This window comes from Mauremys reevesii, linkage group 9, assembly GCF_016161935.1.
Source record: "Mauremys reevesii isolate NIE-2019 linkage group 9, ASM1616193v1, whole genome shotgun sequence".
Lineage (NCBI taxonomy): Eukaryota > Metazoa > Chordata > Testudines > Geoemydidae > Mauremys > Mauremys reevesii.
The window spans coordinates 54,195,592-54,212,478 of NC_052631.1; the positions used below are offsets into that span (position 1 = coordinate 54,195,592).

Consider the following 16,887-nt stretch of genomic DNA (forward strand, 5'->3'; position numbering starts at 1 on the left):
CCTGGAGGGAGCCCTGTCCATCTCCTACTTCAGGAGGGATGATCACTATGATCCAGCCTGACAGAAAAGTAAAAGGGAACAAATGAAGTGACTGTAGGCTATGTAAATTCCCCACCCCATTTAAAAAAAAAAATCACCTAGAGTTTCATTTCCATTTAGAATCTCAGGGTTAGAAGGGACCTCAGGAGGTCACCTAGTCCAACCCCCTGCTCAAAGCAGGACCTAATCCCTAACTAAATCATCCCAGCCAGGGCTTCATCAAGGCTGAACTCAAAAACCTCTAAGGAAGGAGATTCCACCACCTCCCTAGGTAACCCATTCCAGTACTTCACCACCCTCCTAGTGAAATAGTGTTTCCTAATATCCAACCTAAACCTCCCCCACTGCAACTTGAGACCATTACTCCTTGTTCTGTCATCTAATACCCAGGGGCGGCTCTAGACACCAGTGCGCCAAGCAGGCGCTTGGGGCGGCCGTTTCCCGGGGGGGCGGCATTTGGCTCCGGTGGAGCTCCCGCCAGCATGCCTGCGGCAGGTCCACCGGAGCCCGGGACGAGCGGACCTGCCGCAGGCATGACTGCGGCGGGTCCCGTCTTCCCGCGGCTCCGGTTGAGCTCCCGCAGGCATGACTGCGGCAGGTCCGCTCATGCCGGCAGGAGCTCAACCGGAGCCGCGGGAAGAGGGGACCCGCCGCGGGACCGGGGAAGGGCGGCGCAGCGCTCCGCGCTGCTTGGGGCAGCCCGATTTCTAGGGCCGCCCCTGCTAATACCACTGAGAACAGTCTAGATCCATCCTCTTTGGAACCCCCTTTCAGGTAATTGAAAGCAGCTATCAAACCCCCTTCATTCTTCTCTTCTGCAGACTAAACAAACCCAGTTCCCTCAGCCTCTCCTCATAAGCCCCCTAATCATTTTTGTTGCCCTCCACTGGACTCTCTCCAATTTTTCCACATCCTTCTTGTAGTATGGGGCCCAAAACTGGACACAGTACTCCAGATGAGGCCTCACCAATGCCGAATAGAGGGGAATGATCACGTCCCTCAATCAGCTGGCAATGCTCCTACTTATACAGCCCAAAATGCTGTTAGCATTCTTGGCAACAAGGGCACACTGCTGACCCATATCCAGCTTCTCCACCACTGTAACCCCTAGGTCTTTTTCTGCAGAAGTGCTACCTAGCCAGATGTCTTATTCATAGTTCAGACACAAGGACAGAACTACTCACCTAGCCAGGTTATAGCCCAACATTACAACTTGAAGCGTTCAGATAAAGTGTCACTGGGCCTCTGCCCTGAAGCAGAATAGGATGCAATCCACTGCCTGGATTGTATCTGTGAACTTGTCCTGAAGCAGGCAAGCCAGTATTTCAGTGGAATACAGGGGAACCACAGTGAAGTGTGAACCTGAGTGGGGATAGTGGTAAAAATATTCTAATGGTCATTTACTCTACCTTCTGGGCAATGTGAACAAACAAACTATGCAGAAATACGAGCAGGAATCCAAAAAGGCTGGCAAAGCTTCATTTGCTTATGGGTCCTGGATGAAACTGGGGAAGAGAAAGGGGACTAACAATGGATGTGGATATGTACAAATTTGAGACAGACTAAAGTTATTACGTTGATGGATGCTCCGGGCCATAAAGTTTTCATCCCAAATATGATCACAGGAGCTGCACAGACTGATGTGGCTATCTTGGTTATGGATGCCAGCGGGGGGGGGGGGGGGGGGGAAGAGTTTTAAGCAGGGTTTGAGATTGGTGGACAGAGTCGAGAACATGGATTATTGGTTCGCTCTCTTGGACTGACCTAGATACCCAAAGGGTGTGAATCACCTCACTGAGATGGGGCTGTTATTAGCCATTGACTCAGATATAGATACAACATACACAACCCCTTGATGCAGAAGAGCTGTCTGTGACCATCAAGCACTTTGTAAATTACACTCAGGCTGCTAACAACCCAGAGAGCAAGGGTATGTCTTCACTGCACAGTTAACCTAGGCTCTTTCCCAGGTTTTAGCCCAACCCCCACATCATCCACAAAGTAAAAGCTCTGACCCATGTTTGGAGGTACTTTATGTCCAGGCTAGCTTACTCAGTTTAGCATTGAGCTGGTGGGGGGAGGGTACAGAATCTGAGCTCTGCTCTAACATGGGCTGGAACCGGCCCCCTTTGCTGTAAGAATGCAGACTAAAGGCTAAATCATTTGACTAATCAGAGTCCTCCAATGCCCTTCCCACAAGTCCCCCCGAAGAACAAACATTCTCCAGCAACTGACAGGGTGTTTCAGCACAAAGAATTATGGGACATGCCCCCAATACACAGGATAAAGCAGAAACAGTGAAGACCATAGTAACACAGCTGGGGCTTTGCCAGGGGGATGCTTGTACCCATGCTAGGCTAACCTAGGTGCAATCACCAGGTTATCTGTGCAGTGAAGACATACCCTAAAGTAGTACCTTGTACTGACAGTGGTCACTATCCACTATTAGCCTGAGGTACTGTCTGTGACTTTGCCTAGGGAGATGAAGTAGTCTCTCTAAGTTAGGATTTGCACCAGTGAAGCTTACTACAAGTTCAAACATGGGCAAGCTCCACCACTGCAAACTGTGCCTTTGACAGTTTACATGATTGTATTAGTGTGGATATACTAGTAGCTGGCTACTAAGGGCTAGCATACCTAGTCCCAACAAGATCTAACTCTACGGAACTCCAGCAGAAAAGGTAAAGGTACGCCCACAGCAGCCTTCACCTCTTCCTTGGAGACTTCCTAAAAAGAGGAGACGACGTTGTTTAGAGCATTTTGAACTAGACATTTTTTTTAAATGGGACTAGATCAAAGTGCATTAACAAACTTAACATGTCAGCAGGGTGCATACAGACAGTTCACCTGCTGCAAGCTAGCACGGGGTAGAGTCACACCCCAGCTCACCACAGTCTAATTGTTCATATGGACAAGCCTACAGAGACTACTGACACAGGAGCTGGAGCACCATAAGGCCAAAAGTCCAAAGGTGCACAGTAACCAGATGGAAAAAAGTCTGACAGATTTAAACTTGGGAGCTGTCCAAACTGAAAACTGAAGCACAAATGATATTCATGGGCCCAGACTAGATGTAGAACTGAAGGAGAATGGCAGGAAACCTGTTTTTTCCAGTTCAGAGAAGTATACAGCATTGAATTCAGATCCATCTCCCATTGGATCAAGAGCTCATCCACAAAGTGCTAAGGGAAGGCTGTTCTGAAGAAAATCTTGCCTAAACCAATAATCCAACAGATCCTACAGAGTGGTATTTGGGGTTCTGAACTGATGATTTTGATGTTCCGAGTGCTATGACATCCACTCCTTCCAAACCTTCAAAGGGTGTTGACCCCTGTATTTATCCAGACATACCCAATTGACACCCTAATGCTGACAACTGAGGTTGCCAGGCCAAATCAGGAGGCGGCCTATACTTTTCAGGACCCTTAAGATCGAGGAAATCCAACCTCACTGGGTTCCAGCTGGAGCTGACATCAGGATCCTTGTCAGAAAATCTCTCGTACCACATGGCACCACCAAAGTGCCAGACCACCAGAAATGCTACCCTCAGCATCTGAAGAACTCTGACCTCAAGTAAGTGGAATACCATCTGGCAGTTCCTCACAGTGCATCTTTAATAGAGGATGACATTTCAACCTGGAATTCTGCATCAGGCATCAGCACCAAGACAAGCAGAGAGTCCTTTCTATAACTTTTGAGACTCATCAGCTACCATAACACATGATAAGAATAGTATTTTTGAGGACAAAACAATTTGGTCTGGGGCAGTGAACTGCATCATTCCAGAAACAGCCCCTTTTCAGTGTCACCTTAAATGTGGTGCCTTTTGAAAAAATGATTTGGGTTTTTAGGAAGCAAGAGACTGCAGGGAAGGGACTAATCTGCCCTAAGGTAGAAAATACTGATGAGGTGATGTCCCTCAAATAAATTTGTGAAATAAACCATCATATATTGGACCACAAGGCTGAATCACATTAAAGAAGTTCTAAAAGCATGTGCATATGCTGATAGTTGTGAACTTTTGTGGGTATGTGATGAGTCAGAGGTGAAGTAACTACCTTCAACTTAACAGGAAGGAGAAAATTTCAGAGAAGCAGTCAGAAGCTGCATAATAAAGGCCTTGTTAGCCCAGTCGCATCTCCTGCACTAGAGCATCTGCCAGCTGTCCTCATTCTTGTTCAAGCAAATGTTCAGTATAAAAGGAAGAGGGTGCATATTATGCCAAACCCTATTATGAAAAGAATACATCACATTTTAAGTTATATTTAAATCTGTCATAACTACTTACTGGTTGCCTATCTTCAGACATAATTCTTCAATGTGACAGAGATAAACTTTACAGGTAAAGTTCTCAATTGATCATGCAATTAAATATCAAATATGCCTGCATCTGCTTGTTACTACATCTCTACCCCGATATAACATGAATTTGGATATAATGTGGTAAAGCAGTGCTCCGGGGGGGCGGAGCTGCACATTCCGGCAGATCAAAGCAAGTTCGATATAACACGGTTTCACCTATAACGTGGTAAGATTTTTTGGCTCCCGAGGACAGCGTTATATCAGCGTAGAGGTGTATTTAGATACTATAGCGATGGAAGCTATGGAAAACCTTATGATAAATAACTGTAGAATGTTAACATGATACTGTTTTTAATCAATTGTCAGCTCATAGGTCACAACTAAAACCGTAACTCCAATCAATAAATCAAATCTCAAATCAGTAGCTGGAACACCCTATACACCAAATAGGAAAGCTTAACTTAAATTTTCTGACTTGTTGCAAAGATGTAAACACTTTCAATTTACACTATTCCCTTTCCAGAGGGGGACAATTCTTCAGATTGTGGAAGTGTGTTTAACCACTGCTCTTTTATTCAATTTTGTGACCAAAGGAAGAACTACCATAATACAAATGATACTGAATATAAACTGGCCATCAGGAAGTTTAGATGGCATGATGGGATAGCCTAATTTTGGCAATTAATTGATCTTTGACTCTTAGCAGTAAATATACCCAATGGCCTGTGATGGGATGGGATCTGAATTACTACAGAAAATTCTTTCCTGGGTGTCTGGCTGGTGAGTCTTGCCCACATGCTCACGGTTTAGCTGATCGCCATATTTGGGGTCAGGAGGAATTTTCCTCCAGGGCAGATTGGCAGAGGCCCTGGGGGTTTTTTGCCTTCCTTTGCAGTGTGGGGCACGGGTCACTTGCTGGAGGATTCTCTGCACCTTGAAGTCTTTAAACCATGATTTGAGGACTTCAATGGCTCAGACATAGATTAGGGGTTTATTACAGGAGTGGGTGGGTGAGATTCTGTGGCCTGCATTATGCAGGAGATCAGACTAGACGATCATAATGGTCCCTTCTGACCTTAAAGTCTATGACGCTATAGTGTAACACAGAGCCACTACAACAAAGATGGGGGTTCATTATGCTAGGCACTGTACAAACACACAGTGACATCCATGCCCCAAAAGCTTACAATCACAAAGACAAGACTATAGTGAGAAGGGAAACAGAGACAGAGCAATGCCCAATGTCATACAGCAGATCGGTGGTAGAGCCAGGATTCCTGAGTACTACCCAGTGGGTCACACTGGCTTCCATAAAACTCAAGACTATTTTTATGTTAACTGCCATCATTCATAATTCAGATTTGATTAAAACTATCATTCTACAGTCTAATACACCAGATTTCCCAACCCCTGTACCTGTATTAAATTGAGATATTAAAAAGCTACAAAAGTACAGTAACTCCTCACTTAAAGTCATCCCGGTTAATATTGTTTCGTTGTTATGTTGCTGATCAATTAGAGAACATGCTCATTTAAAGTTGTGCAATGCTCCCTTCTAAGGTTGTTTGGCAGCCGCCTGCTTTGTCCACTGCTTGCAGGAAGGGCAGCCCGTTGGAGCTAGCTGGTGGGGGGCTTATAATCAGGGTGGACTGGCAGCCCCCTCCCCCGCCCCCCCCCCGCCCCGATCAGCTCCCCGCTCCCCAAAGTTGCCTGTGCTGCAGCTGCCCAGCAGGCTAGCAATTGCCAGCATTGAGCTGTCCCTCCCCCACTGCCATGTGCTGTTCCTGCCCTCTGCCTTGGAGCTGCTCCCAGAGACTCCTGCTTGCTGGGGGGGTAATGTCAGGGTGTCCCCCTCCCCCCTGCTCCTGCACCCCACTTACCCTATTTCCATAGAGCAGGGGGTACACACAACAGGGTTCAGGAGGGAGGGAGCTTCAAGGCAGCAGCTGCGTCTCAGCAAGCTAATCTAATAAACAAGGCAGTATACTTAAGACAGGGGTCAGCTACTTAAAGGGGAAATGTGCATCTCACTCTCAGACACACAGTGTCTCTCTCTGTCTGCTATGCTCTCTCCCCTCCCTCCATGCCTGCTGCCTTGTAGAGTGAGGCTACTTTAACAACCAATTAACCCTTGAGGGCTCAGCCAAATGCTAGTTCATCATTTAGCAGTAAGGCATTCCCTGTGAAATATCCCACCCTCTGACTTCACCACCTCAACCAACTTTCACAATCATCATTGCTGTGTACAGTATTAAATCGTTTGTTTAAAAATTATGCTGCATGTGTGTATATTTGTATGTTTATATATATATATATATATAGACACATATAGACACATACACACACACACTGTATGTGTATATATGTAGTCTTTTGTCTGGTGAAAAACATTTCCCTGGAACCTAACCCCCTCATTTACATTAAATCTTCTGGGGAAATTGGATTCGCTTAGCATCGTTTTGCTTAAAGTTGCATTTTCAGGAACATAACTACAACGTTAAGTGAGGAGTTACAGTAGAAGGTTGGAGTAAATGTGTCTTACAACAGTGTATGCAGGGAAAGAAAACCACCAACTTCACTAGCTCAGAGACAACTACTCTGATGCAAGATTCAAATATAGCAGCTGTCTGATGGCAACAGGTAACAGCGAATTTTCTGGAACAAGAATAAAATATTTCAGTAACAAGTAATCAACTTAAAGTGAAACAAGCAACCTTGGGCAAATCTGAGTTGGTAGTTTTTGTATATGCAATCAAGCAGAGTCTATCAAGAATCTTCTAGAATGAATGTCTAGCTCCCATTCAACATTTTACCTATCCTACCAATATATCTAGGACAAGCATGCTCTAAACAGTATTGAAATTTTATGACAAGGAACAACAACAGAGGACTGCCAACCTATTAACCTCTTGTAATTCAAATCCATTTTAAGGCATACTTCTGTAATGATGCTCACAAATACTGAGTCAATCATTCTTTAAAAACTGAGCATCTAGATATGCTCCTGATTAAACTCAGTATCCAGCTGTTGCCCATGTCATTTTTCTTCCCTATTTGTTATCCTCAACCTATTCTGCCATCTCTGAAGTTAGATTTAGATCTTTGGGAAAAGAGCCTGTCTTTCTAGTTATTCTGTAAAGCACCTAGTGGGGATCTTTTGTTTGAGAACAATACAAAATTTCTCTCCAGAGATGAACAAGGCAAGCTAGTTAAAATGGTTCTAAACATTATTACATAACTGGTACTTGACATAATGCTTTTCATTCACAAATTCCAAAGTGCTTCAAAAAAGGTGGTGAAGCATCATTAACCTGAGAGCATCAAAAAAATCTACTTGCTTTGGGTAAGCAGATAGCCTGAACTGTCAAGTTAAAATGAGACCTAACCAGCAATTTTTGCAGAAATGTTTCATTTAAAAAAAATAAATTTCTAGTCCTAACAGCTGAAGAAATGACCTCTGGAAGAGCCAAAACTCATGTACTGTTTTAATGAATCTGCAGACAGCTCCAGTATTGCTGCTGGCCATGGCTTATCCAAGAAGCAGCAGAGTGAAATTTAAAACATTTTGGTCAGATTTATTGCAGTTATTCAGAACCCAGTGGGCAGCTGTGAAACTGTCAATCATACACTACTACTGTTTGAGAATGCAAGCATTGCAGCTAGTCATAGTGGAAGAGGAACCAAGCAGAGGGTTGACTGGGGAAGGAGTGATGAAGACCTTACCCCTCCCCCTTCACCCAAAGAGTCCCTATGGGAAGGGTAGAGAAGCAGAAACCCACATGCAACAGCGAGGATGCTCTGAAGGTGGTGATGAGACAGGAAGTGTCTTCCTCAACGAGAGCAGTTTCACATTTATCTGATAACTACTTGCAAGAAGCTGATACAAAATATGACATCCCCAATCAGGCTTCAGGAAAAAGACCCAGTAACTGCTCCCGTTCCAATAGCTGGGAAAGATAAGGAGGGCCTCACTGCCCTTGGACTTTGCTGAGGGCTATGCCCACCTTCGTAGCTAACTCTGGCTAACAGGTGTGAAATTTTGAAGGCCTGATCCCCCATACTGTAGCTGAGAAAACAGAAAAGAAGTGACTTGTCTAAGGATGCAGAGTTGGGAACAAAAACGATGTCTCCAAACTCCCAGTACCAGGCTCTACCCTCTAGACCAGCAAACTTGTATACAGGCAGTAAAATGCAGACCAATAGCCAAGTAAGCTAACATAACTGACTTTCTATGAAATCTTGCTTGAAGATTTCAATCTTGTTCAATGTAAAGCCTTCAAGTACAAGACTAGCTCCTTCCACTTACAACACAATGATCCAAGCCCCAAAACTACTAGTTCACTATCTCAACTAACATTTTAATGCCAAAACATTTAACACTTCATACTTTCATCAAAATGCATAATAGGAATATTAAGCATAGTTTCTTTTCATCCTACATTACAGTGATACAAAGAACCCCACCCCTAAACAGAAAAGCATCTCAAGAATCCTTGGTCTGACTCAATGCTTGCTCTAGTGATATTCAATTGTAATTTATGCATAATTCTTATTTATGGCATGGTAATATTTTCCAGGCTCTGCTTGGCAATTGCAGACTTATATTTGAGAGTCACTTACAATATTTCCAAGAAAACACTGCCTAGTTAACATGAGAGGTTCAAAGGAATATATAGCAAGCTAGTATTCTTTTTGCACCTTCTTACTGCTCCAACTGGTTTCTGCTTTCATAAAGAGAAAAAGAGCAGTGAAGCTGATAATTGTAATTACGTTTCTAAAATAATCTCTTTAATGGAAAGCTTTACAACCACCTGTCTGACAATTTGGTTCTCCTCTGCTTGAGCTGCCAACAACAATATACATCATTAAAGTTACATTTATAATTTGTTTCAGCCCTGTACAAGTTACAAATACCTGTAGCTATTTGATTTTATACCTTGAGGAGTTATAAAATAACTTGGAAGGAGAGATATCATCTGACTGGCTGAAGTTAGTTTCAAGCCTATAAATTATATAGTATAAATCATCTACCTGCTCAATCACTACTGCTCAAAACATTTAAGTCATTTTACAAAATGGCACTGGTAAAAACTGCTTTAGATTACTTTAGATGCTTAAGTTTAAAGTACTTAAATAGAACTTCCATAGCCCACCACATATGTCGGTGCTGTTAATAACTGAGGGGATCTTCGGCAAATCATTTTTCGTAGTCAGGTACTTTCCCCATCTAACTCAGTTCCTTCCACTTCCATGCCTCTCCTATCCTCCTTCCTTTTCTCCTGACCTGTACATTTTGTTCAAACTCACGTCAGTTTACGAAATGCAGCTTGGGTCCCAGCCCAAGACTCCAGCATTAGCATCTTCACTCATGCCACTACTGGGCCAGACCAATGTTCCCTCTAATTTTTTGCACCCATCCATATGCAGAATGAATTTTGTTATGTGCACCAATATGGAGGTGATGACTGGCAGGGGTGGGCTGAGGGGTTTGGAGTGCTGGAGGGGGCTCAGGGCTAGGGTGCTGGGTGTGAGGGCTCTGGCTGGTGGTGGGACTCTGGGGTGGGGCCGGGGCTTGGGTGCAGGAGGGGTCTCAGGGCTAGGACAGAGGGTTGTGGTGCAGGGGGTGAGGGCTCTGGCTGGGGCTGGGGATGAGGGGTTTGGGGTTCAGGCTTCCCTGGGGCTACAGCAGGGAGAGAGGACTCCCCTCAGCCCCCTCTCGCCACAGCAGCTCTGGGACCAGGGGACAAGGGCCTCTCCACAGCCGTGGCAGCTCCAGGGCTGGGGCGAGAAGCGCCTCTCCCAGGCTGCGCACCTGCACAGCTCTTGCTAGCCTGCTGTGTGGCTGCACAGCTTAGAAGGAACTTAGGGCCAGACCCTTTGATACTGATGTGGTTTAATGATGGCATCAAAATAAGCCCTTTAAACACAGCTAAGAGACTTGTTCTGAAAACCACTATATCTTCATTGTGGCGACAGCAGACACCCCTCAATTAATGATCTGCTAATCTGCAGCAAGAGTATACTGGCACTGGAAGCTCAGGCCAGCTCTCAGACAACACTTTAGGAGTTGAAATTCCAACCCAAAAAGAATTTGGGAGAAGCAAAAGAAGAAAAAACAAGACAGGAGAGGATAAGTACTGGACTAAAGGTAGCCCTCTCAATGGGATAAGTCAGAGATCCAGTTAGAGAGAGACACCCTCTTGTATTTGCTTCCAAATTCTCTGTCTTAGACATGTGTCTTGATCACATGCTCAGGGTCTAACTGATTGCCAGATATAGATAAGGAAGAATTTCCCCCCAGGTCAGATTTGCAGGGATTTTCACCTTCCTCCTCAGTATGGGATACAGAATGCCTGCTGAGATCATCTAGGCACATCTCACCTCATCAGTTTCCTGCCACTGCAAGGACTTCGGTGGCACCTGTCTCTCCCGTTCTCTGTCTGTGGCAAACAATAGTTTAGTCTCCTAAGAAATAAATGCTTTATTTATCTAAAGTAACTGGACTCAACACAGGGGTATTTGGCTGAAATTTAATGGCCTGTAAGACTACATAATTTAATGATCCCTTCTGGCTTTAAACTCTATAGCTTTCTCATGAGCTGGGCTGGGGGGAGCAGAAAGAAAAAAAAATAAGAACAAAAATAGGACATTAAAAAAAAGAAAACAAGCCAGAAGACAGAAAGTGACATCAACAGTCAAAACAAAAAGAGACAATGGCAACATCATTGAGACAAAGCATAAATAAACATGGAGTGCTGATCCTCCAAGGAATTCTCCAACAAAAAAAACACACTAATGGAATACTGCAATATTTGGGTTGCTTACACTACAGGAGAATATTACAGAAAAAGAAATCCAATAGAACACAGCTACTTAGCAGAAATATTTCTGTTGGAAAAGTATTTACAAAAACTTTAAGTTTGGGCAAAACTTTACTAAGAAATCTGTTACAACTTTAAACCAGTATTAAAGTGAAATAACGTGACTATATTGGCTCATTTAAGTCTACTTCTGTCTTATTTATGCGCTATTTCTTGGAGTGATTACAAGATGGTGGGGCACAAAGTTGTTGCTAGGTATGTTTTTGCAAGTACTGTTATGCAGCCATCCCCAAATCACCTATAGCTGTATCACTGTAGCATAGAAACTTACTATGGAAGGTGTTTTTCCCTGGCTCTAGTAAATTCACCGGGAGAGACGGTAACTAGATCAACCACCATGTCATATAGGACGGAAAGTTTTTTCTAGTTCTGAGCTGCAGCCAGGTATTGACCAGGCCTATTACGGCAAACCCTGACAGCCCTAAGGCTGCAGTGTAAGGTCCGCACGGGGTCCCCCCGCCACCCCACACAGGTGTCCCAAAACCCTGACCCCGCCACCCCACCGCGCCTTCCAGCCCCCGCCACCCCCGCCTTGCGCCGCCCCCCGCCAGGGAGGAGTGCACCCTCCTGCGGAGTTTCGCAGCTGGGGGAATTGCAGGAGCCTGGCGGCGGGTGCCTGAGCCCCAGGTCTCCGTCCTACCGGCTCTGCGCCGAGCGGCCCGGCGCTCCCCACCCAGCGGGGCTGGGCAGAGAGGGCGCTGCCTACACCTCAGCGATCCCCAACAAGGAAGCGACTCAGGAGGAAGCGGCGGGGAGGCGCCGCCACCCGCCAGCCTGAGGGCCAGGATTCCGCCCCACGGCAGGTGGGAGACTCCCAGCCGCTAGCCGGGCCGTGCACGGCGGAGGGAACGGCCACCCGCCCCGCTGCCCCCTTAGCCGGTCCCCGCCCCGGCGCGCAGCGGGCGCTGAACTCACCGGCGGCGGACGCGGTTGCCCGCTGCTCCGGAGAGGAGCCGGCCGCCGAGCGGGCTGCGGGGCGGGACCTCTGGTTCGCACGGCGCGGCCGCCGCACAGAGCCTCCTGCAATGGCGGCAATGGGACCCACCGAGGCGGCGGCAGCCGGAGGGGGAAGCGGAACCGCCGCGCGTGGCCACAGCCCAGGAGGGGAAGGGGGAGGGGCCGCCCCTCGCGCAGATGTTCACGCGCAGGGCGCGGGGACTACACTTCCCATGACACCTCGGCGAGGCGGGGGGAGAAGAGGCGGGGAGGCGCTTCGATTGAGGACTATAGTTCCCATGGTGCATCAGCGCGGCCAGGCTGCCCCGACACAGGCAGCCGACGTTGCGCGGAGCTAATCAGCACCTGCCCGGCCCCGATTCCCAGCGCTGGACGCAGGCGGAAGCGGAGCGCTCCCGCAGCCCCCTCCCCCATAAGCCATACGTCATTGTCTTAAATGCTGGCCGCCGGGGCGGGGGGCTGTGGTCTGCATGCGGCTATACAGCGCCTAGCACCGCGGCACCGATCCTCAGCCCTCTGCGTGTTCCTGTCTAAAGAGGAGCCACAGGCATTAAAACGGCACCCAATCGGTCACCCCTGTCCAGGCAGCTAAAAACAAAGCTTTGCCCCCTCCCCACCACGGATAGGATTCACTTACCAAGACGGGATTATTTCCCTCATTTAAAACAAAACCTACGTATTAATACGTGCATCAGTCAGATTACAGCTGCAGGCTTTTAAATTTCTCATTGTGGGCACAACAGGCTATGGAAAAGCCTGAAGTCCTCTGCTTCTCTGAGCTGTGCAATTCTTTTCCCCTTTTGGGGCAAAAAGACTTAAATAAATACTATCCCATCCAGGTGCAAGTGTGTGCTTTTGTCAGCAGCCCCTAACCTGCAGTTGGACTGCTTATCTTCTTGCTCTTTGATTTCCTGTTACTTTAAAATGACAACCCCAATAGCCAGGGGGCACTAAAATGCTGCTTCACCCTCAAAAGTCCTGAGGGCCTGAGAAATCCTACAGAAGACTGATAGACATTTATGGGTGGGAGCCAAACAGGCAGCAACGGACAAGCCTCTGGATAAAAAAAAAGAGGAGTCCGGTGGCACCTCTGGATAGTTGCCTACAATCCCTACAGATGGCTATTTGTGAAATAAACTACTTCAAAATGCAAAATTCCCTAAGTAATATATTTCCTGAGTAGTCGCCAAACATTTTCTAATTATTCTATAGCACCATTACTTTACATGGCAAAACACAGACAGATTGAGAGCTGGTTGCTTTCTAAAAGAGAGAGATGGAATATAAATTCTGTTCATCTACACTTTTGTCTATCGCTAATTCACACTTCGGCTCTGTCTTCCTTTCTTTTGAAATTTGATATATTTCCTCAATACTTCTTAGAATGCTGAATAAAATGTATTTACCATGAGTGCGGGAGTGGGTATCCTGCTTCTTTATTGCAATAGGAGACAGAGGACACAAATTGTCTCCTTGAAATCCACATTGTCTCTGACATACGAGAAAATGTTAGTTTATTCTCTGTTTGTGACAAAGTTATGAAAGGGTGTCTGGCAGCACCAGGTGGCTGCATCTCACATCCCTACAAATATACTTTACTCATCCTTCCTCTTCCCTTAAGGTGTTTGGGGGAGGGGGAACTAATGCTTGTATCAACACCACTGAAGACAAATTAACCATGTTTGAGCAGAGTTCTACATTCCTTAGGCACCACTAGTCTCTGCAGCTCGTAGCTTGCACAGCTTTTCCTCACCTCACCATCAAAACAAACTGGTTAGGGGGAACAAATGGCAGCAGCTTCCACTATTGCCATTCTCCACCATTCACTCTTCTAACACAGGGATGCCAATAGCAGTAGCAGTAAGAACACCAGTTGAAGCGCTCAGGATGGGTTCCGTGTGGTCCTGCCCACATCTAAAGGCCCTTCTCCTCAGCCTACAGGGAGCAGCTAGTACACCCAGACATTAACTAAACACAGGTTCAAAATCAGGGATGCAGAGGGGGACACCAAGCAGAGACCCCCCCGGACAGCACCAATTGCTCCTCATAGATGTCCAGGGAGCCAGTGGACACTGCCAAGAGGAACTGTTCCCCCAGACATGACTTAAGGGAGGATCTGAAGTAGGCCCCACAGTCGCAGAGCACCCCCTACCCCATCCAACTTCCTCCCCTGGTGTAGTGGCTGGCTATCTTGGCCAGCACCAGGAGGAGGTTGATGAGGCAGTCTCACAACTTTGTGGGGCCACAGATAGGGAGTGTGTAAATAAAGAGGTAGGGGGAAAAGTGCAGCCAGAACTGAAGAAGAAGGTTCTGCAGCAGTAAAAGTACCTATTGAAGTCTCTAGGGGTGCAAATCCATACATATTGGAAGGCCCCTCCCACAGCCTAAGGGGAGGAGCTACAAATTATAAAATGGATAGGAGTGAGAGTCACAGGGTCATAAAAGGGAGTCAGAGGGGGACACCGAGCAGAGAATCCTGGGCAGTGCCCACTGCTCCAGGAAGGTGTCTAGGGAGCCAGTGGATGCAGCCCAGAGGACCTATACCCAGATATGTGAGCGAAGGGAGAAATGGAAATAGGCCCCACAGTCACAAAATACCTCCCTGTCCAGCATTCTCCTCTTGTATGGTGGATAGCCACCTTGGTCAGCATCAGGAGGAGGCTGATGAGGCAGTTTCGCAACTTCATGGAGCCACAGATAGGGTGTGCATAAATAGAGATGCCGGGAAAAGTGCAGCCAAAATTGAAGGATGAGGTGCAGCAGTAAGAGAAGCTGAGAACAGCATGCTTAGCCTCCGTGGCTTCTCCAGAAGCTGCCTACCACAGATTTAATCGTTCAGTTGACCTCCCAGCTCATCCACATGTCCTGACCGCTCCTTTCTGCTAAGCTCTCCTTTCACCCCAGGTTTCATGCAACAGCTGATTTTCCTTCAAAATCTGAAACACCAACTTCTCCCACCCATCAGGCAACTTGTTTCCGCACAGCCTTGGAGAAGTAGCAGACTTTAAAACTTATCCACAAGGTCAGAAGCAATCTCTCTATTAAAATTTCCAACTTCTGTTGCTCTCAACTGTTTCCTCGACTCCTCTACCCCCCACCTCTCTTTTGACAGCATATGCCTTTAATACACAGGGAAATTGACCAGCATAATTATTCCAGAATAACTCCACATGCAGACACTAATTCAGGAATAAAATGATCACTTGGAAAAGTACAGAAGTAGAGATTATTGCCTTGTCCACATGGGGAGCTATTCTGAAATACCTTGCAAAACAGCTTATTCTGTCATAAATAAGCCAGTCAATTTCCCCTATGTAGATAAGGCCATAATCTCTGCTTCTCTATTCTTATCTTCCTTATTCCCCTTTATACTGCTTTGTCTGCCCCTCTAATTCCCTTCACTCCCCCTCCACCCAGGTTTGCTATCTTTGAATCCTGCACCATTGAACACGTTTGGAGAAAATTCTGTAACTAAGGTAGCCTAAATTTTGTTCATGTTTCTTTCAGATACACTTTCTTCCTCTTTAAAAATTTCACTTCTCTTCGCTTGAGTTTTGTGCCTCCAAGCCTGGTTGATTCTTCTTCACCTTCAGATCCTCTCAGCTCCATATAGTTTATTCTCTTCTCAGGTTCTTGCCAGTTTTTTAAAAGCAAAATTGAGTCAGAGTTTAAGGCCAGAAGGGACCATCACAATCATCTAGTCTGACCTCCTCAACATCCCAAGCCACAGAACCTCACCCACCCAGTCCTGTAATAGACCCATAACCTCTGGCTGAGTTACTGAAGTCCCCAAATCTTCATTTAAAGACTTCAAGTTACACAGAATCCATCATTTACTCTAGTTAAAACCAGCAAGTGACCCTGCCCCACACAACAGAGGAAGGCAAAACAAACAACAACAAAAAAACCACCAGGGCCTCTGCTGATCTGACCTGAGGGGAAATTTCCTTCCCGACCCCAAATATGGTGATCAGTTAGACCCTGACCATGTAGACGAGACCCACCAGCCAGATACCTGGGCTTTTCCAGTAACTCCAAGCTCTCCCCATCTAGTGTCCCATCTTTGGCCACTAGAGATATTTGGTAAAAGACAAATATGGGCTGTATGCCATTACAGGCACTCTCATCATACAAGTTGGGGATTAGGTCCTGCTTTGAGCAGGGGGTTGGACTAGATGACCTCCTGAGGTCCCTTCCAACGCTGATATTCTATGATTCTATCCCCTCCATAAACTTAGCAAACTCAGTCTTGAAACAAGTTGTGGGGTTTTTTTTGTCCCTCTGCTCCCCTGGGAAGGCTGTTCCGGAACTTCAGTCCTCTGATGGTTGGAAACCTTTGTCTAATTTCTAGCATAAACTTATTGATGACCAGTTTATATCCATTTATTATTGTTTCCACATTGGCCCTTAACTTAAATAACTCCTCTCCCTTCCTCTGATATATTTATAGAGAGTAGTCATATCTCCCCTCAGCCTTCATTTGATTCAGCTAAACAAGCCAATCTCCTTAAGTCTCCTCTTGTATGGTAGGTTCTCCATTCCTCTAATTATCCTAGTAGCCATTCTTAGTACCATTGTTCCACTTTGAATTTATCTTTCTTAAACATGGGTGACCAGAATTGTACACACTATTCCAGATGAGGTCTCACCAGTGTATAATGGTTACAACACTTCCATATCTTTATTGGAAATAGCTTGTCCGATGCAC

General features: G+C 46.1%; 1 protein-coding gene across 2 annotated transcripts in view; it reads right to left on the reverse strand.

Moving 5' to 3' along the window:
- PAK2 (p21 (RAC1) activated kinase 2) overlaps window positions 1-12,464 on the reverse strand; it is an 81,458-nt gene extending 68,994 nt beyond the window's left edge. Inside the window, exons 1-2 of one of the 2 annotated variants that reach the window (XM_039489379.1) lie at window positions 12,138-12,464; window positions 10,723-10,781 (exon numbers count right to left, since the gene is read on the reverse strand). The gene's annotated coding sequence lies outside the window, so the exon portion shown is untranslated. The remainder of the gene's footprint in view (window positions 1-10,722; window positions 10,782-12,137) is intronic. The other variant, XM_039489378.1, reaches the window with a different exon arrangement.
- Between the last annotated feature and the right edge of the window lie 4,423 nt (window positions 12,465-16,887).